At 40.5% G+C, this 21,434-nt stretch overlaps 1 protein-coding gene across 1 annotated transcript in view; it reads left to right on the top strand.

The window, feature by feature from the left end:
* Positions 1-21,434, top strand: part of LOC139341106 (zeta-sarcoglycan) — a 325,973-nt gene that overhangs the window by 183,513 nt on the left and 121,026 nt on the right. The gene's annotated exons all lie outside the window — the stretch shown is intronic.

The following is a 21,434-nucleotide window of genomic DNA, read 5'->3' as shown; positions in this document are numbered from 1 at the left end:
AGTTGAAAGTATCGTCTTCTTGTTGGAGCTCCACTCCTTGATATTCACTTGTTAAAGTGTCACTGCTTCATAAAGTTACTTCCCTAACTACCTTTTGTTTTCTAACTAGCATGCAGCTCTGCCATCATCCAATTATAGCACACATTTGAGTTTGGTGTAGAGGAACAGTGCACATATGTGCTGTTCTGTTGCTAAAACTGTACTGAAATGAACTGAAACCAGCTGAAAGGTAGAAAAAGGTAGTTGAATTGCAGTGCCTCTAGCATGAATTGGTAAATGGTTGACAATAATGCAACTCCAACATTTTCTACATCTTTCTTTACACATTAGCAGTATATGAACCCTGGATTGATGGTTAACCGCTGTGACTTTAGTGTAAGCCCTCCTACAAACCAAACCAAACCTAAAGTGAAATCAAGTCCATGTATTGTTTGGACAGCCTTTACAGATCACGCGAATTCCACAAGGAGTCAAACAATGCATTCTCTGTTCCATTGTGCATTAAATGATTTCTGGAGGTGATGAAACCCTAATGATCCCCGTGGGGAAATTGGATCATTGCAGCGGCAAATAAGATACAGATAAGGAAAAGACCATGTTATAAATAAGAACAGAGCAAATGAGGTGATCTAAAAAAGAACAAAGCAGACAATTACAACACTGCAACATGTACAGTGCAGTCATATGTAGAACAATGTATGAATTACATCATGTTGGTGGATGTAACATAACAACATAATACAAAGAATTAGAATATGTAACTATTATTAAATGTATGAAAAAATATCCACAGAAAAATAAAAGAATCATGGTATCTTTAAGGCAATATGTATTTGACGAGTAGCATGAATTTTAGTGAATATAGAGCAAAGAACCAGGTGAGCTGAAAGGATGAAAGAATTCATTCACAGTTAATGGACCAAGCTTTAACGTTACAAATCAGTGCTTTTCCACTGTAATAGCCCTCATGCGGTTCACTGAATTGCTGGCATGGTTAAAAAATAATAATCATCACATAATTGCTATTAGTGGTGTAAAACTACTATATGAGCCCTGAGGTGACCATTTTAGATGTCATGGTACATACTTTGTCAACTGTGCATGCAATTCTGTAGAAGAAGAAGAAGAAACGTACTTGTTATTATCACTACATCACATGCCGCACATTACATGCACACGGCATGCTTTGTGAAATTATTTCTCCGCATTTGACCCATCCTGGAATGTCCTTCCTCTCCAGCAGACCAGGAGTGGTGGGCTGCCAGTGGCGCCCGGGGACCCAGTTCCTTTCTGTCACCATTGTTCAGGTTGTGATCTTCTTGCATGTTTTTAGTGGGATTTTTTTATGGAGCATACCCCAGGTGAACACGGGGAGAACATGCAAACTCCACCCCCCTCCTCAAGCAGCAGGCACCAAAGGCATCGGGGAGGACACGCCCCTGGCGCCCACAGTGGGAATCGAACTGGGACCTTCTAGCTGTGAGGCGACAGTGTTACCACCGCGTCACTGTACCACCTAAATAGAGGCAATTACAGCAGAAACACTTATGTCTGCATAAAGTAGTGCGATTCTGTCTTTCAGTATAAATTATACACAAGTTTGGCGACGGGAAATCAGTGGCATGTAATTTACGAGTTATTACTGCATACTGAGGGCCAAATCTAAAGATCTAAAGAACTTCTTGCAGAACCAAAACATTCAGTAAAATTCACATCACACAGGTTTGAATATCTTCATTTGTGGCTGGTTTATTTAAACAGACCAGCCCAATATAATCAATGAGGGAATCAGTCCAAGAGATCATAGCCAGGGCAAATCTGTGCACATTTTAAGGGTCATTGTTAGCTAAAATAAAGCCAATCAAAATCCTTTGTATGCAGAGTGATTTGTTGACCTCAGCCAGCTAGTTCTGCAGCACTGCTCTCTTTTGAGAGCTGGGCTCTCAGTATAGCATTTCACTCACAGATGAAAATGTGTCTTTGAATGTATATGAGTGACGCCGACATCCCAGTTGTCAGAATATACTGATTCACTGACCTCTGACTTGAACTTTCTCTCTCATTAGCAAAGAGAATTGTACAAAACTTCGAGCTAGCTGCCTCCCATTTGTAGTTGGTGTTGACCCTTGCTTTCACTGGTTGAAATGGCAAACTTCCCGGTCACTGGAAACTTGACGTAATAATTCTGTGGTTAAGATCTGGTTAAATGGAAGCCATGTATTGTTTCAAAAGGACGTTGACATCAGTAATACCATAAATTATTGTTGTTCTCCAGTGCTGAAGGTCTGGAAAACTACACTGTGATAGACATTAGGTTGATGAGTCGTTTTTCCATTTGTACTCTGTGGTGGCATTTCTACAAATTGGGACTTGTCTATATCATGTCTCAATATGTATGATTTCTTAAGAATAATGTCTTTTGATTTCTCTCTTTATTCATGTGATATAACCAGGTGTGCAGAATTATCCTGGAAAAAAAGGATGGACTTTTGGCAAGTTTAGTTGGTAATGGCATTTATTTGTTACTCTCTGATTTTCTTCAAGGAAAATAAGAGGTTGGCTCCTTTTTACCTTGGGTTTGTGTCATAATGCTGTGATACATGAAGGCCAACCATAGAAAATGTGTGGAGCCAGGTGGCAAATGCACCCGGTGGTGCTCTCAGTCATAGTAATACTGTACCTCTGAGATGCTGCTGCTGTATTTTAAAGGACACTTCTATTTAAAAAGCCCTCAGATAAAGTTTTTGAAACCATAACAGCTTTCAGTGTAGTTTTATGAGTTTGTAGGTCATAAATGTCCTAAAAACTATATGTGCTATATATAAAAGGAAAATGTTCACAATTTGTGAAGAACTTGAAACAAAATGAAGTCTTATTTTGAAGATCATATTTGTTCATAGAAATCTCAATTAACACCCCAGCCTTGTAATAGCCACATTTTTATTCTCACTGGGGAAGTCAAGACTTTGATTTGCTTATAGATTATTCATCACCCTTTCTCCGCCACTTATCACTGAACAGCCACCCTCCAAATTCATAAATCACTGCAGAGCAGGGAGATTATGACTGCTGCAGTTTAATTATCAGATTATACACACATAAATAAATAAATAAATAAATAAATAAATAAATAAATAAATAAATAAATAAATAAATAAATAACAAAAGTATGCTTATGCACATAATGGCACAAATGTATTTAAGTTATTTAATTTTATTTATTCATTTGGCCAGTAGTTTGTAGAGACCATATTTTAGTTATATCACACATATATTTGGATCTCAGAACCAATCTCTGTATTTCACCCTCAACAAATGACTTTAACCACAATGAAATTCACTCATATTCACCACAAAACAAAATAACAAAAAATATAAAATACAAATAAAAATAGAAATATTTTTCTCCATTGAATTCCAAGAGGAGAGTGGCTTCACTAATTGGGGAAAATCAGAAAGAGTGTGGGATTAGGAAAAAACACCTCAGCACACAAGCAACATAATAAGACATTACAACAAAACTCAAAGACTTGCACATGTGGGAGTGGGTCAGGGTTTTCCGGGGGGGGGGGTAGGTTTCGCAGCACAGACACAGAGGGGGCATGCACGCAGCCACATTACAGCGCCTTGCAGCAACCTTCCGTGCTATACTGCGACAAGGAAAGGAGGGGGGAGGGAGCCACGAAGGCGTTGAGTTTGGGGGGGGGGGGTGTTATATGTGTCTTTGTGTGTGTGTATGTGTAAGCCCATGTACATCATCTCCGTCTGATGACTGATGACGAAGACACAGCCATAGCCATGGAGACGACCTCGGAGAGTTCTGATCCAGAAACAAAGTTCACGGGAGTAGAGGATGTTTGGGGGAGGAGATAGGGCCAGAGCGTCCTGTCTGCATAACATCCAGGAGAGTGGAGAGATACCGACCTTGAGAAGGCCGGTTATCTCGGGAAGCCAATGAAGATAACAATTTGTTTAGGTTAGGCCAACACTGCAATTTTCGTCTGCCTTGAGTCTTTCTGAGTCTCCCGGTGGCTGTAATTCAAATATATCCAAATTCGGTGGTCAGTTTGATCCGAGCCGAGCTGACAACTTCTCCAAGTTGGAATCCACTCCGTGAAAGAGTTCAGAATTCGCATCCAGCCTGCGATTTTGATCAAGAATGGCATCCAGTTTGCGACCGATCTCACTTATTGCTTGAGTCTTAGTGTTGACAGCCCTGCACATTCCCTCAACCATGATGGGCAGCCTCTCGGTAGCCAAGTGTCCTGCCATCAACTTCCGAACTTTGCGATAAATTAGGAAGCTGCTAACTCCAGACAGCAGAAAAACTGTTATCATAAATCCAAATGTGTGGACATCTTCAACATCCTCAACGGAAAGGATCGACAGGCACACGATCCTCCACCTCTCACAGGAGTCCATTGTGTATCTGGCTGCAAAAATGAACAGTTTCTTACATCCACAGGATGTTGTTAAATGTTGTTAGATTAAATAACAGTGCATGATCTGTGCCAGTGGGAGCCTGTAGATGTTTAAGAGAAGAGGTACAGTATGTAATTAGACGTGGTCACAAAACCGTCCCTGTCCCTGTGTTTGACTAGGAATCAAACCAGTTTAGCACTCAGTCCAGGTTTCCAGTCTGTGTCGTATTGTGACCAACCCTGACATAAAATAAATAAATATGGCCAAAACATTTCCACTGTCTATGTATAAGGGGATATCAACCCTGACTGGAAAACATCAAAACAATCTCTTAAGCTGCTGAAAATCAGCATTTTCGATGATTTCTTAAGATGGACAGTTTGATGTGGGCGTAGATGTAGCTGTTCATGACTGAGTTGTCTCCATTATTTTTTTTTCAGAGTGGATTAATATCTGCAGTGGGCCTGCGCGATGTAGCCTGAGAGTAGAAACGTGTTGATTATTTGCAGAAGATCTGATCCCGTGCATTTTTGAAAAAAGTGAGTTTGTTTCCAATGGCATACCATTCCCTGATTAACTTTGATGCGACATGTGTGTCCACTGAGATAGTGGACACTGTTGCATGCTGAGTCAGTCTTTAATTATCCAGAATAAAACGCAGTTCTAACATGAACGATAAAATCACCAGCAGTCACAACACAGACAGAGTCAATGCAAATGACCATCCGTTATCAAAAATAGAATTATTGAACAGCTTCAGTGATTCTAAATTATCAAACATATATCCACTGACCTCTGAGGTGGCTGGCACTGTTGGCTGGTGAGGCATCTGATGTCAGAGGGTAACGGTGATAATGCTACTTGCCACTGGTTTTTCAAGTTTGGGTCAGCAGTTTTGACTGAAGCAAGTCTTTGTAAGAGGTTGTAGTAGTAGGTTATCCCAAACTATGTTGTCCAAAACAGAGATGCAAGATTCAGTGCATGTCTCTTTAGAATGGGGAAAATTTGCCTCGACGCACATAAAGTTTATGCAGTAGAACCTGAGCAGAGGGAGGTGGTTGTACTATAAGTCTGAGCTTGTTGTTGCTTTGTAGCTTCATGACTTTGTGTTGGAGGTTGTCAGCTGGTTCCACATTAAACAGCAACAGATATCTTGAGTTCCTTTTGTTTATTTTTCATCCTGAAACCTCTCACCAAACGCCTGAAGGAGTTTACACACTCACCAGCATGTTCAGATGTCGCAGCAGGCTTTTGTTCTTGCAGAGTAGGAAAATGCACAGTGCTTCATCTTTCCAGTTGCATGTACCACATCTTTAATTTAGCTTCAATTGACTGACACTTTGGAGCAATCTTACTCTGTCTATCAGCTCCACAGCAGCAACGAGGCACTCCTTCACAAACTGTCTGTCAGAATGAGGACTCAGCTCTTTATCATAACACTGTCTCTGTCAGTGCTGAAAACTGCTTGTTGGGCACCCAAACTCCATAGAAGAGCATTAACTTTATCCAGGCACATTTATCCTTGCAGCTCATCCAGTTAAGTGCGTTTTAGAGCTGTAATGATGCTTTTTCATCACTGCAGACATGGCCGCACAAGCTAATTTAGGCACACTACTTTTTGCTTTAAAAAGCACTTTCACTTGGAAAACTAAAAATTCCCTGTTTGCTCTTTCAGCTCAGAAATGACAATTACCAACATAAACTGCCATGTTCTGAGCAGACACATTATAAACACTAACAGAAAATAACATCTGCATTTTGAAACACGGAACAACAAGCTTAAACTGCTCAGTCAGGCATCACTCATGCATGATGGGAAATTTTCATCATTTGGACAATTCTTTGTGTTCTTCTGCGTGGCACAGATGCAGGCAGGAAAGAGACAAACATGGAGGAAAGTGAACATCTCACACACAACGGGGTTATCCCAAACAGAGAAAGGACCAGCCACGACAAAACAAGGAGCTCGTACCTAAAAGACAGACATACAGCCACAAACACTGATATGAACCCCCCCGCACGCACAGCTAGACACACAAAGAGAACAGTGATCTCCATGAGCAATGGCCTGCCAGTTCAGTTCAATCTCAGGCCTGATGGTCTCTACTGGTGTTGATTCACGCCCCACTGCTCTGAAATGTGTGTGAACAGAGGGCACTGGGCTGATGGGTTGGTGCCTGTGTGTACAGTACATTGTTGTGCAGTTTTAAGGACAACAAGTACATTAGTGTGCTAATGTTGTCACGCTGTGCACATGTCCATCTGTGCGTGTACCTCAGTCACACACATATGACCCACCAAGGTTGTCTCATACACAGTGTCAACAGCTGTGACAGTGAAACAGTTGACAGTCTGCTGCCCTGTCCTTACTTCTCTCATCAGTTGTGTGTGTGACACAGCAGCAGTGTTGCCACATGCAGCATAGATGTCCTGTCTTCTGCAATCATTATGTCAAAGTAATTGAAGAATTTCATTCAAAATACTGTGAAATAAATAGATAACTAAATAAGCCTACCGGATGAACCATAGTCAGATAAAGTTTACATGTATGCCTTTGATTTAATAAAACTTCACCCAAATGTAAGATAAATACCACACATCCATGAAGCCAAAAGGATCCATCATTTTTGCAGGGTCTTGAAGAAGCAGACAAAAGTTGATAAATAATATGTCTATATATATTTTTTTTTATGACGCTGTAGATCTGACATTTTGGAGGAGACTAAACAAAAACTGATATATAATTATTGTGAAGTCCTCAACACTGAAAAGAATTGGCTTTTTCCCCTCACAAAACCTTTTTATTCTCAAGAAGCTATGGCTTACAAAATATAATTAGAAACATGCATAAGTGGTTGACTTGGTTGGAAAGATGCACAATTCTGATTTTAAACACGGTGCACACAGTCGTTAATCTATCTCTGCACAACAGAGCTTGACTTGATGTTCTGCTCTGGCATATTACAAAGGAAAGAAAATATGTGCTGTTGCCATGCGTGGGATAATAACCACCGTTTCATTTATATGTACATGAAAGTATGTAGAAAAGCACACAGAAGCACTGGGACAAACATGTTTTTCCTCCTATGTCTCTGACAAAAACATCTTCTTTAGTCATGATCACTTTATACTGAGTTTGCTTATATGCTTTCCCTATCTGTTGTCTCTTTTTTGTTCTTATTGCATTCTTCATTTCTCCCTCATCCAGCAACTTTAGTCCCTCCCCACCCGCTTTGCCTCATCTCACCCCCTTCTCATTCCTCCTTCTCTCCTTCCCCCTCTTCTCTTCCCTCTCTCTCTTCCTCTCCTACTTCCTCTTCCCTTCCAGGGCCCCTATGGCAGATTCTCCTCCTCTTCTTTCATCCTTAATCTTTTCTTGTCTTTTATCCCTCATCCCTCTGCTTTTTCTACATTCTTGTCTTTGGAGGCTACCCATCCTCTGTGAAAGATCTGTGTGTGTGTGTTTGTGTGTGTGTGTGTGTGTGTGTGTGTGTGTGTGTGTAGGGTAGATTGCCAGACTTCCTGTCTGAAAACTGAGGGGATCAAAATAGAATCAAAATAGATCAGTTTGATTTCCCGGTCCTCCTCCTGTTTCTTCTCCTCTGTTCTCTGCGAAGACGATGAATGCTATATTTCCCTGTGGTATGCCCTCTTCTGGTGAAGTAGAAGACTTAAAGACGAGGGGACGCAGGCGATAGGGTGATGCATGAGAGGAAAATAAAGGAAGATAGAATGAAGCAGGGCTATAGAAAAAGGGAAATGGAGGCAGAAAATGATAGAGTAGAAGAGGTGACGTGATTGGAGATAAGATGAGGAGGACAGCAAAAGAGGGGACTGAAGGAAACAGAATATGATACAGAAAAAATGGACAATCAGAGGTGAAGAGAGCAAATGATAATTAGTGGATGAAGAGATGAAGGGAAAAAAGAGAGAATATGAACTGAGGAGGAAAGAGCAGAAAAGCTCTAAAAGTGTCGATCTGATTGCATCTATTGTATCAATGGAACAAACCCAGTGTGAAGATTACAAAGCTTGTGATTACAACTGACTCTGTAGTCAATTTCCTCTGTGCCTCCTTTGTTTTGCTCACAAAACACACACACATGCAAGACGCACACACGCTGCTCGCAAGGTGCATTATTGCTAATCAGCATATTATTGCCATTATTAAGTTTCCCGCATTGTGTGACATTAATTTAAAAGGGAAATTGTCTTGTATGGCCGCTGCGTCAATCCAAAAAGGAATTGATCACAGGGCAGAGCTCGTTGTGCAAAGTGCAGAGAAGCCAAAAAAATTTGAAAAAACCAGAACAATAGCCTGCAATTGATTTTAGGGTATTCTTATTAAAAGGTTCTCTTGTGTGTTTGTCTTTGATTAGAAACATGTTTCTTTGGATATAAGCGTATTAGCTGTATTTTGCCTAGAATTGCAATTTTATCAAATCTGAGGGGAACAAGCCAGGACACCAAAGCTTACCACACACTGACCTCCCTTTCAAATGTTGGCACTTTAATATTTAATTTTCATTATTTTTAAATCCCTTCTCCTGTTTACCGTCCCCGGTTCTGATAATTGGCTATTGCACATAATCTCTTATGTTATTATGTTTAAGCAAAACGGAGATGGCGGCAAGAATGAAGGGAGACTGGGATGGGTTGAGAGAACGAGGAGATGGGTGGAGAGAACGAGGCGTGGAGAGCTGAGGTGCAGGGAGATTTGCTTTAGTCTTTTCCAGACCTGTTTCCACTTAAGAGCATAGTTTTGATAGGATGCAATGTTCAAACAATTACCCAGAAGCTGATTAGGGTTTATGTACTATATATGTGTGTGTGTGTTTGTGTGTGTGTGTGTGTGTGTGTGTGTGTGTGTGTGTGTGTGTGTGTGTGTGTTTGTTCTGTCTGTGCAGGCAGAGAAATGTAGCGCTATGACCAAACAGTGATACTGGCTTACTAGACAGATGCAGGGACTTTGTCATGGTTTAGAAGTTAGTAAATTGATCTCCTCACCACTGATTCATTTGGAGATTGTGACATTTGGATTGGGTCCAATGGCCATATAAATGATTTTTTTTAGAGCAGTGGCAGTGGCCAAATTTATTTACTTGACATTTAAAAGTATGAAAACAGAAAAACTGTTTCATTTCTGTGGCAGAGATTTCTAAATCACAATGATAGATGATGATAGATGGTTATTAAGGAGTGGTGTTATCATGGGGAATCCCTCTTCTTTTGTCTTTTTATAGAAGGGTAGGTTGACATTTATTGTCTATTGCTGTCTAATAGGGATTCCCCTCATTTGTTGGGAAGCTGTATTCAATCACAGTCGCTGAGACATAAAGAGAGAGGGAGGTTATGCCCAATGGACCATATGTGAACACATTAATCTTCAGATCTTCTTATTTATTCCATTTCAGATAACACCCAGTCTTCAATCCATCATATCTAAATTTTGATTTTACAGGACATGATCCTCAGAGATCCTCATATAACAAGAGAATCACGATCATTTAGTGAGTCACAATGCCATTACTTTTACTCATCCTGGGCGAGCTTAATGATACTGCAGCTGAGGATATTGTGCGGCCTGAGTTTATGGGTATGATGGTGCCGTAATACATACAGTAAAAGTATCTAATGTCTGTAGTGACAAATTGTACCTGGATTGCACTGGATGCCATAGCAATCAACAAACAGAACAAACTGAATTGTTAGTTATTGGACTGTGTCTGTCACTAATCAGACGGCTTTGGTGGAACCACCTGATGTGCAACACAAGTTAAATGTGCAGTTATAGATCCATTACTGCCAGACATTTTAATAATTTGTGCAGAAGGTTAATTTGAAAAATGACTGTTTACAGCAGAGCTGCTCTTGTCATCAACAGGGGAATCCCCCCGTCTAATTTATCTTAGTTTCACATTGTCATCGAGGCGAGATGGTAAATTTCAAAGGGAACATTTCTCAAACTGTTATAATACCAAATTAGGACAACAGACTTTGAAAGCACAGACGAGACAATACAGGGAAAATCAGGATAATGAGGCCAAATGGCCATCTTTGAAATGGAAACGGGAAATATAAACCACTGCAATGAGTAGTCTTTTGTTCTTCTTGCGTTTGGTGACCCTGTCCTCAAGTAACACCTGTCTGGCTGTTTTTGCTTCAGTCTTGTTCTTACACATCAGTCTAGGGCTACACCCTTCCATTGCTCACTGATTACAGTGGTGTTGAAGTGGAAACCAGACTAGTCGCCTTTGGATCTGTGGTGGAGAAGAAGCTTGCTTATCGTGCTTGTGTGGTCCAACCAGCTTACCCCAGCGTGGTCCGTCATTTTAAGTGTTACAGTCGCAATATAAAACCTTAGTGATTGCTGATGTCCCAGAGCTTCACAAAAAGTGCCCTCCAACATGGGAGCTTCTGTTTTTGAGCTGCCCCTGCATCTGAAATGGCCTGTGCCAGTCTGACTTTGCTGCAAAACAATACAGTATAGGGCAAACAGCATATTCACCATTTGGAAAGGACCTTGGAGACCAGGCATTTTCATTTGACAGATACAGATGATAAAAATACTTCCCCCTGACACCCAACAGGGAGCTACTTGCCATCCAATTTCTTACCATTTCAGACAGAGGGAGAGAGAGGAAGGAGGATCTCTCTTGGCACCTGCTGGCATCATATTTATTTTCTTTTATGTCAGATAGAGAGGGATACTGACTACTGAGTGAGGGTTTGATAGAGGCAATGGATAAAAAAAAAAAAGAGGCAACGATCAACTCAAACTTTGCAAGGTCAGACAAACAAAGAAACTTTGCAAGAGGCTCAGCAGGAGGCCCATGCACATGGATCCAGCAGTCACTCCCTTCTAAATATGGCAGCCAACTTTGACTACGGTACAGTACCAAAGTCTGTTTATCAAGTAAGCTACATACAACAACCCTTTAAGTCTTACAGGACTAAGAGTTCTTTGTACTCAATGAGGGAAATCAAGAATTTCACTTTTACATAATCACTTCAGTGGGTGTGTCCCCAAATTTCAATCCATATAACAAGATGATTAATAATGGGGCATTGTAATTGGTTGCTCTTAAAGTTTAGAAAAGAATCAGCAAAGTCGCAGTACTTCTGTATGAGTTGGTATACGTGGCTTTGTTTCCAGGTGTACGGCATCTCGCCGTATTCTGTGTCTCTTGGTAGGGGCTGTTCTGAACACCTGCATTACTGACACCTTCTGTTTGGTATTTATATGTCACACACCTGTTGTTTGCCTATGCAAGCAGAGTCACAGCTGAATACCATCGGTACCTTAGAGAGAATCCTGACTCAAAACAAGCGTTAGATTCTCATTAAATACAAAGGGCAGGAATTCCCATGGAAAAACCAAGCAGAAGAGACGAGATATCTCTATTGGCCTCATAGTGCTTTATGTTGGATTTGAATACGAGTCAGGTTATCATTTTATTTTCACAGCCATTCTTCAGTGACCAGTGAAGAGTGACAGGAAACGTGGGAAAAGAGGAAAGTTATTCTGCAGGAGCCATGAACTGCTGTATAAACTTTGGTGTCATCAATCTGTATTATGTGGCGTTTAGGGAAGTCACGGCAGCAGAATTGAAAAAGAAAAAAAAAAAAAAAATCCATCCTGCTCAGACTGGCAGCGCGTTCTGCTGGAGCTGCAAGGCTGCACATTTTTACAAAGCACATACTTTTTAACCAGCGTTTGATCAAATCAGTGTTTTTCATTTTTGTGTGCAATTATCAGACTAATCTGGAAATGACACGATTATTACGTCAAAGCTAACTGCTTGAATTATCAGGCAGCTGCAGTCAAAGAGATGTTTTATTTTTTGGTCTCAGTTCACAGACAGCTGATTTTTGACAGAAACAGGCCAGCTTAGTGAATCTGAGTTGGGGCACTGGAAAGAGAGGTCAGAGGTTTGGAACAATTGGTGATAGCAAAATAATTGAAGTGGCAAAAACTGAACAGAACTGTTTTTTGTTTGTTTTTTTTGTTGGTTTTTTTCCTACAACCCCTCTTTCATTACCCTCTTGATCTTGTTTTACCACATGGAGAGAGCGGGTGCAGCTTGTCAGCCTTCTCTCAATGGAGTTTATTCCATGGAGATGAGCTGGTTGCTAAGGCTGAGGTCAATGATGGTGTCACCCTCACCACCCATGGAGGGTACACACATTGCAAACAGAGGTTTAGAGGAAGATGTTATACATAAAAAACAAACAAACAAAAAAACTAAATTGCAGCTCCTTACAATGACATTTAATGAATGGATTAGCATCACATCTCTTGTGATTGGGACAGCACAAAACCAAGGCAGACAAGCCTCAGACAGTTAGTCCACATTGGTCTCTGTCCACCACTGACAAATTATTGATCAACAGAAAAAAAATCACTTTCTTACAAAATAAATGTTTTTATGAGCTTATATCAGTGTGAACAGATGAACAGGCTCTTGTTGGAATGGAGAATCCATAATCATAACTAGATACTTAAACTAAAAATGCTGTCACACCTCAGGCAGGAAGGCAGTCAGTATAAAACCCACATTCAGCTACCAATGAATGAATGAATCCAAGTGATGCCTTCTGTGTCTCATAGACAAACTTAGTGATTCTGGTAGTATTGGTAGAATTGTTGAACTATGAATTATGGACTTTTTGGCCCATTACCAAGGGTAATCAACCATCACTCAGGACGGGACCTCTTCCACTGAGAGTAATGTTAGATGGTCGCATTTCTGAATTCATTAATATTCTGCAGGCTGGATGGGAATGTGGCATGGATGTGACCTACGGGTCAGCAGTTGACGATATGGGCTTTGTCTGGATTGACTTGCCGTTTGACCCAGATGCAGACCAAGGTCCAGACTTTGAGAAGCCCTGATCTGGTGTTGTCACAAGAACACAGACAGGCTGCTATGGTAATCTCCTACTTTACAATGATAGACAACCAGCCTTCAGCCAGGTCCATCAGTCCAGAGGGATTACTGCAGGTTAATTGAACATGTTAAGGTCAGACAAAGCTCACACTTCTCCTCAAAGCATGCTGATAACAGCCATCGCTCAGTCTGCATGTGTATGTAAGCTTGTATGTGTGTAATGGAGAGATACAGTGAGAGAGAATGTGACATCTCTTGCCTCCTCTATGAACAACCTCCTCATTACTGCCGTAAAGGTCTTTCTGGTTGTTTTGTTGGTTCATTGTCACTGGAACAGACGCCAGGCAGGATTATACCACCCACTGCCTCCAAGAGCAAAATTACATGCCGCCGCTGTTTTGTTTTACAATCACACTGAGGGACAAAATAGATACAGCTAGACATTTAATACCATCCTTCAATTGTTTTCCATTTGTCAGAGGAATCTCTTTTAAATGTCCACAAGCCTGTGTGATCCAATAGATTCACTCATTCTACAGTATTTGTTTTTTTGATGTCTGTGACTAGTGGTGAGATTTGTGAATAGGATCTGAGAAGTGCTTGATTTCTCTTTATTTGAAAGTAAGTAAAGATTCCAGGTATTAACGAGGTCAGTGTCTGTGAGGGAGGTGGGACATTTTATAATATGCTGTTTTTGTGTTGTGATGATACAGAGAAGTTTAGCCTGTCCAAGAAATAGGCCCACTGTTCATGTGTCTTGGAAATCAACTTCAGATCTAAGGCCAGATAATTGTTGAAAGCCATTACAGCACAGTGTGACCCTGGCATGAGTAACAGTTCTGGAGAAAGCAGAAACAAAACAGATAGCATTTAAACAACAATTTAAATAACATTTAAATTCTTCACATGAAGGATGTGATTTTAAACCCAGGCCTCCGTGCCAGGAGTTACTGTGGCAGCAGTGATATTTGTTTTTGTCAATCCAGAAAAAAATAAATAAATAAAAAATCAAAAATCCACAATATGTGAAAGCAAATTCAAAGCAGAGACACATATCATTTAGACAGATTAGAGTTAAAATCACAGTGTTGCAGCTGTTACAGTTGGAGTTTGTTGTAATTATTTTATTCACTGCTGGATAGCTTGTGAATTTCCCCAGGGATCAATAAAGCCTGATCTTATTTTAACATATAACAATACATTATTTATTTGTTGTCTATATTTTGTGTTGTTCATCTGCACTGCAAAGTAAATAGTAGTCAAATGTCCAAAATAAGTGTTGTGCAGTAGACAGTACAAGATGTGCCCCTGAACTGAAGTTGGGTAGAAGACTAAAGTTGCAGAATGGAAATGGAAATACTCATGTCAAGTGCAAATACCTCAAAATTGTACCTCAGCACAGTACTTAGTAAATGTATTTAATTACCTTCCACCACTGTGTATGGAAATTAATTTTTCTCATTGTCTGTCACACAGTATCACCTCTGGGGATGATGAGGGTTTAGTATCGTGGTCAAGAATACTTGAACATGTGTGGACCACTCTGCTCTGCCCTAACATGGAGGAATCAGGCGAGCTTTGGATTTGAACAGGTTTTATTTGAAGCTCCATGTGCCAGCTGGACTCTCAAAAGTGCTCAAATGCACTGTATTCATCTTCTGTCGTAAAATTGTGGAAGTTTCCAGCCTGTAATGGGCTGTGGTCACCCCGAGTCATGGCACGAATGGACACTTGTAGTCTGGCTGCGCTGGCATGGTGTGAGTGTTTTTCCACTGCTTGTCACAGCATGAATTTAAATCTCATCTGCTGAAAAAATTGAGCAGGATTGATATCTGATTGGTTAGACCTGTTTTTGCTGAAGTAAAGCACTGCTGTTGAAGCTCTGCTAACTTGGTGAGAAACATGTTGCACTTCCTGCGACTCTTTCACAATAACAGCATTCCACCAGTTAGCCTGTGGGAAGCTCTTGATGGGAGGCATCAACAGAGGCTGACGTGAAAGCACGAACAGGAACACAGCAGTGGAACCAAACTCCAAACCACAGAGAATCAGGTAGAAGCTTCTTAAATCCTGAGAGCTGAACAATCTGCATGCCATGCTCTGCTGCCTGCACTCTCTCTCACTGCTCTCCTGATTTGTTGAAGTAAGAGATTATTTCAACCAATCTGGAGTTCATGATGATTGTTGAGAACAGAGAAAAAATGAGCCAAGTAGGTTTTTGGTTTTATTTCGTTTGAACGAAGTGTGTTTTATCACGATAAAATCATTTCTGTGAGATTTTACTCTTCAGCAAGAAGGTATCTTTGTAGGGATCTTTTCCACAATGTTGTCAGACACGTATTATACAATCTGAGCCTGTCATAGCAAAAACACTTTTAGTGGACGCACATTGACACCTGGAGGAATTCCACTGTAGCCTGTTTCGCAGCTGCTAACCAGTGCTCTCACTAAAAACTGAAAAAACGTAAAATAATATTTGATTAGAATTCTTTCCATTTGTTTGCGTCATTGAAATCACGTAGACCAGCATCAACTGGAAAATGCACACACAACATCACTTTCATTGACTGCAAATGAAATGTAGGTCAAGCTGAAGTGAGTGCAGAATTCATCCTCATTGTATAGGACATTATTTTATTTGTGTAGGTATGTAGATCTTTTAAAAGGATGTTTGTGTTGGAATAATGTACAAGTAGTTTGTCTCCAGTTGTTTTGGTTTTCCCTCTTATGGATGTAATATAGAAAAATAGATACTTGAATGGTTTGAACCTAATTGGAATAACTGAATGTCATTTTTGGCCAGTTTTGACGGTCTGCTATGCAGTTCAAGTATTTGTTCAAGTCCATCCGGATCATCCGGACAGTTGATATTAATCTGTGTATTTGCTCTGTGGAAATTCTCACTTTTTCATGACAGTTGTGACATTTTTGGTTTTAAAGAAGAAAAAAAAAAAACATTTAAGAGCATTAGACAATCTGCACTCACCTGTTTTAAATTTCCAACTGCTCTGTATTCATAGGCTGTATTCAGACGTTGATAAGATTTTGTTTCGTTTTGGTTCATGTTGTTCAAAAGCCTTAAGTATGGTGCACTATTTTCTCAGTGACTGGCTGCCTTGTTCCAGCTTATGTGACAGCTTTCCACTGCAGCACACCTCTTGTAAAGAGACAAGTAGACTTTTGGGAAAGAAGCTTATAGCACCAAGGTGACTCTATATACAGTGTATGTGTTTGTATGTGCATGCACCTTCCTCGTGACTCATCCTTCATAATATAAGGAGCGTGCACCCTCGAGAACCCCAACCCCCCTCACTCTCTGTGTATCCCTCCTTCTTTCCCGCCGTCTCTCTCTTTCTCTCTCTCTCTCTCTCTCTCTCTCTCCCTGAAGGTCTCTCTATCTGTCTTCAACTTATTTTGTATCACATTTTTCGTCCTTCTTTCTCCCATGTGTGTATCACCCTGTTTTCTTTCATCTCTTTTCCTACCACTTCTTTCTCCATCTCTCTCAATTCCTCTCTCACGTGTTGTTTAGCCAATGGCTGTCTGCAGTGACTGACAGCATACAAACAAGACTCTTGGGTTGTAGGCCAGAGGCGTTCACACGCACACACGCACACACACACACACACACACACACACACACACACACACACACACACACACACACACACACACACACACACACACACGCACACACACACACACTTAGTCTCACTTACAAAGATGATTATTCAAGTCATATAGAAAATTTGCACACACAAAGGCACTCACAGACACTTAAGTTCACATGCAGAACACACCACATTAGTGCTATTTGGCAAGAGCTCTTTCACACACACATTTACCCATCTGGCTACATGCTGCCATGTGCACACTGCACTGATGGATTGGCCAGAGGCATACACACATGTAAACAAATACACACCCACAAAGTATCCACAATACAAAAGTGTCACACAAACACTTTTGTATTCAGACACAGTACACAGGCATAAACACACGCTTCATCTGCACTTTTGCTGATGAATAGATGTGGATCTGATAACCTGATGTCACTCTGTGCTCAACAGACAAGGTTTTTTTCCACACACACACACACACACACACACACCCTCACACACACACACACACACACACACACACACACACACACACACACACACACACACACACACACACACACACACAACCTTACTACACTTGCAGAGATTACATGTAGAGAAATTCCATTTCAATTATTTGTTTGCCTCTTGTTATTAACCATTTGCACGTGAAACAAATCAGCTCATCTTGTTCCAAGGCTTAACTTGCTGAAGAGTCATTGTTGTTAATTTGATTTTTTGCTGCCACCGGATTTCTGAAAATACCATCCTTCAAAAAACACATCCCGACCACACAATGATACAATACATTTGAGTGACCAGTAATAGTCATAATAATTTAGTAATATGATGATATGACAGACACTCAGAATCTTGAGTTCACTACTGAATTCCATTTTAAATGTCTCACAAACAACAAAATCCAGAAGTAATGAGCCAAGTACACCAGGACTAATTTTGACTCTTTCTCTGCTGTCTCTGCTGCATATGCCCCTTGTATGCAGGAAATCAGATGAATCCAACCAGTTACACAGCTAATATTTACACCCCAAAGAGGCAAATTATTTATAGTCTGCTCTATTTTGACTGCATATCCACATATCTTTGTTTTGAAGCTAATCTGCAAAATTAACACAATAAATTACCTTCCATCTACATACCATGTGACTACAGATAGAAGACAAATTGAAATAAAAGAATGGAGTGACGTTGTGCTGTCCACCACCATCATCAAAACACCAAATGATTGTTCTTCTGGAAGACTGGCGTTCATTCTTCACCTTCTACTGCCAGTGCCTAACCTCACCCCTAAACAAGTTAAATAATGCTGTAGCCACTACAAGCAGGTATTGTTTTGCAAGATCGGATAATCAAAGCATTACCTTTTCTTCAAAACATATTTGCTCTTGCACTTTAGTTCTGTACAAGTATAATTTCTAGGAGACAGGGTTGGCCAAGTTCACCATATCTGTATCCCTGACCAAAGACATGCATCTACAAAATACTGTCACTTCATGTGAGTTCTCATCTGTCCATAACACGGGATGAAGGATACAAGCACAGAAAAATTATGCATCCTGACATTAATATGGACAGGCACACACAAACATCGACTATAACTTGTCCGTCAGCAGTGTAGCCAGTCGTGATATTTTCCACTCTGTTTGGTATTCAGGTCATATCAGTTCCAGGCAGACAAGTGACCAAGTCATTGGCATGGGATTTAAACCACAGAAGCAGTCACTTGTCCCTCAAGAAAGCCACTGTCACTTATTATTTCTGTTACTATGTATTAACTTCAGGGTAGCATTCCTTAGCACTGATGTAACATGCACAAGCACATGCACACGGAGTGCACCTCATTAACACTGTAATATATAAAGTAGACAACACGCAAATTCTTCTATTTTCTTGTCCTCGGCTTTTGTACAGTGACAGTGTGCACTTCAACTTCTCAGACAGAGAGGAAAAATACACATTTTTGGCAGTTCGAAAAAGTGGACAGAAATGAAGGACAGGCATGAATTTGTGATGTGTGAAGCCAGACATCTATTGTCACTCGGCGTGTCACTCAAAAATTTGAAGCATCACATACACTTAAAAAAGTTAACTTTGTTCTTGTATTTTCTGCTTGTTTGCCAGCAGTGCATCAATATAGAGCTCATCGATGAAAGCAGATGTATTTTTGTTATGATTGTCACTCACACACAATCCGAACAGTGGAAGAAGACCTACTGTCTGTGTGGCTGCTCTTCGGAGGCAAGTGATTGGCAGACAGGGGAGCTGGTGGCCACAGGATTCAGCGCTGATGATCTGTCACCCACAGCCCATTACACCAGTCACACAGCTGTTAGCAGGATGGGATGGATGCTGGGTCACCCGGTTTATTTTTCTGCAGTCTGCTTGAACAGTGCAGACTGACATTGACTGTGGGTACACAAGTCAGGCAACATGACATGCCACTTTTTAATGATACATTCGTGGCACATTGGTGAGGCAGACATAAAGTAGTACTTATTATTGTAATAACATGTGGTTGAAATGAGTTGTGTGTGTTATGATCTCAAATGCACAACATGGTAATTTGTCACATTTTCATCTGTCAGTGGTGGTTGTGTGCTTGCAGTGTCTTTCACCACATGTAGAGAAAAAGATTATTCTTGAACTGTGCGTTGTGCAATAGTTAGTGTGTGAAAGGCTTGACTGGGTATGATTCAGGGTTCGTTTCGAGAAGGGGATGTCTTTGCACTAAGGGGAATGGATGGATGTTCAAGTGTTTCCTTATATGATACGTGACATACAATGCAGCAATCACATCACACAAGCACCACGAGTAATATCAAGCCAACGTAGCCTTCAACGTATTCCTTCTTTTTTCTGCAGTGTTGGTGTTAAAATGACCTACATGGATTGCAGGATGGGGTAAAGTGGATGATACTTGCTGGCCCCAGTTGACACTCTATTGGGATTGTATGCAGGAGGAATCTTTCTGATCTTGGAGCAATTAGTCCTTGTGAAGTAATTTGCTTTGTGTTTGTACACAGGTGGTATGTGCATATTTGGTATGAGCTGTCATGTATGGAGTAATTAAGATCAAAGTGTTTGAGCTGCAGTAGTTGTGGTTTGCCTCATCTGTACCAGTGAAAGTTCTGGAGGCAGTTAACATCAGCACACTGAAAGTAAAGACTTCGCAAAATGAGGTTTTGCTCGGTTGCAAACGGGCCTTAAATGGCAATTTGACCAGCTCAAACCACATGTCTGACTGGGCTGTGGTCATGTTGTTCACTTTGGGATTATTATCTTGGCTCTAAGGCATCTTCTCTTGGGGTAACTCTGCTGAAAATATTACTAGTCCTCACAGGTGAGGGAGGGAGAGGGATTGAGTTCATAGCGACAGATTCAGGAGTACACCTCACCCTTGACCGGCCCCATTATTCAAGATTGCACTCCAGCTTCCAGTTGTTTGGCTTTATGAAAGAAAGAAAGAAAGAAAGAAAGAAAGAAAGAAAGAAAGAAAGAAAGAAAGAAAGAAAGAAAGAAAGAAAGAAAGAAAGCCTTGCTTGTTCAGTTCAATTTAAAAATGCATTATGTATCACTTAGAGACTATTTGTAAGTAGTGCCTGAAACCTGTTACTGTTGTGATTAAGGTACCTGAAATTGTTGAAGTCAGAGATGTCTGTCTGCCAGCACTGGATCACACTGAAAATATTACTCTCCAAAGAAAGTACAATTTTTCACTGAAAATTCATTATGGTTACATTCTTTTGTTGCTGATACATTGTTTTGATAAGGGAGAAGAATTCAAACCGCAGCGATAGAGCTTAATTTTACCTAATTCCATGAAAATGTCTCACGTGTTGGCTATTAACATGCTTGAGCTGCTGAATCCTTGTGTGGCACATTGCACGCAATTTTCAGCAACACAAATGCATTATGGATTAAATGTGATCTTTGTGTTAGGAAGGCAAATAAATGACTGCAGCCGTACTGAATATCAGCAAGTCAATATTAGCACTCATTGTCACCATTTAAATTGTGCCTGTTCAGACTGTTTAGCTAATGCTGAACATGAATGTGTGGGCTGAATTACTGTTGGGATTCGTGTGTTGCTTTCATAATGTATACCCTTGAAACTGTACAAGAGTCTCTGTAGATCCCTGCAACAGTTGTTTTTTCTTCTAGATTTTGCTTGCCATTTGATTAGAAAATAAGCGATCAGGATGCCAGTGACTGTGGCTGCTCCCCCCCAAGTGCTTAGCATCAAAATAAAACAGACAATGCCAATAAAACTGGGTGGAAATGTGAAAAAAAAAATGGCAGTTTCTGGTAACAAAACAGTACTGCTGCAATGGCAGAAATGAATTGTGGTGTCAGTCAGTAGTACTTTACCTGCTCTTAACCTCAGTCATTTTCACATTGTTGAGGCTTAACTTTAGCTCTTAATTACCAGCAGCTACAGTTTCAAATATTAGAAGTTGATACTGATCAATCGGCAACATTAGGAAGCAGTTTAATATCA

Source organism: Chaetodon trifascialis, chromosome 2, assembly GCF_039877785.1.
Source record: "Chaetodon trifascialis isolate fChaTrf1 chromosome 2, fChaTrf1.hap1, whole genome shotgun sequence".
Taxonomy (NCBI): domain Eukaryota; kingdom Metazoa; phylum Chordata; class Actinopteri; order Chaetodontiformes; family Chaetodontidae; genus Chaetodon; species Chaetodon trifascialis.
The sequence above is the reverse complement of the archived record's forward strand: the minus strand, read 5'-3'. Positions and strand labels throughout refer to the sequence as shown.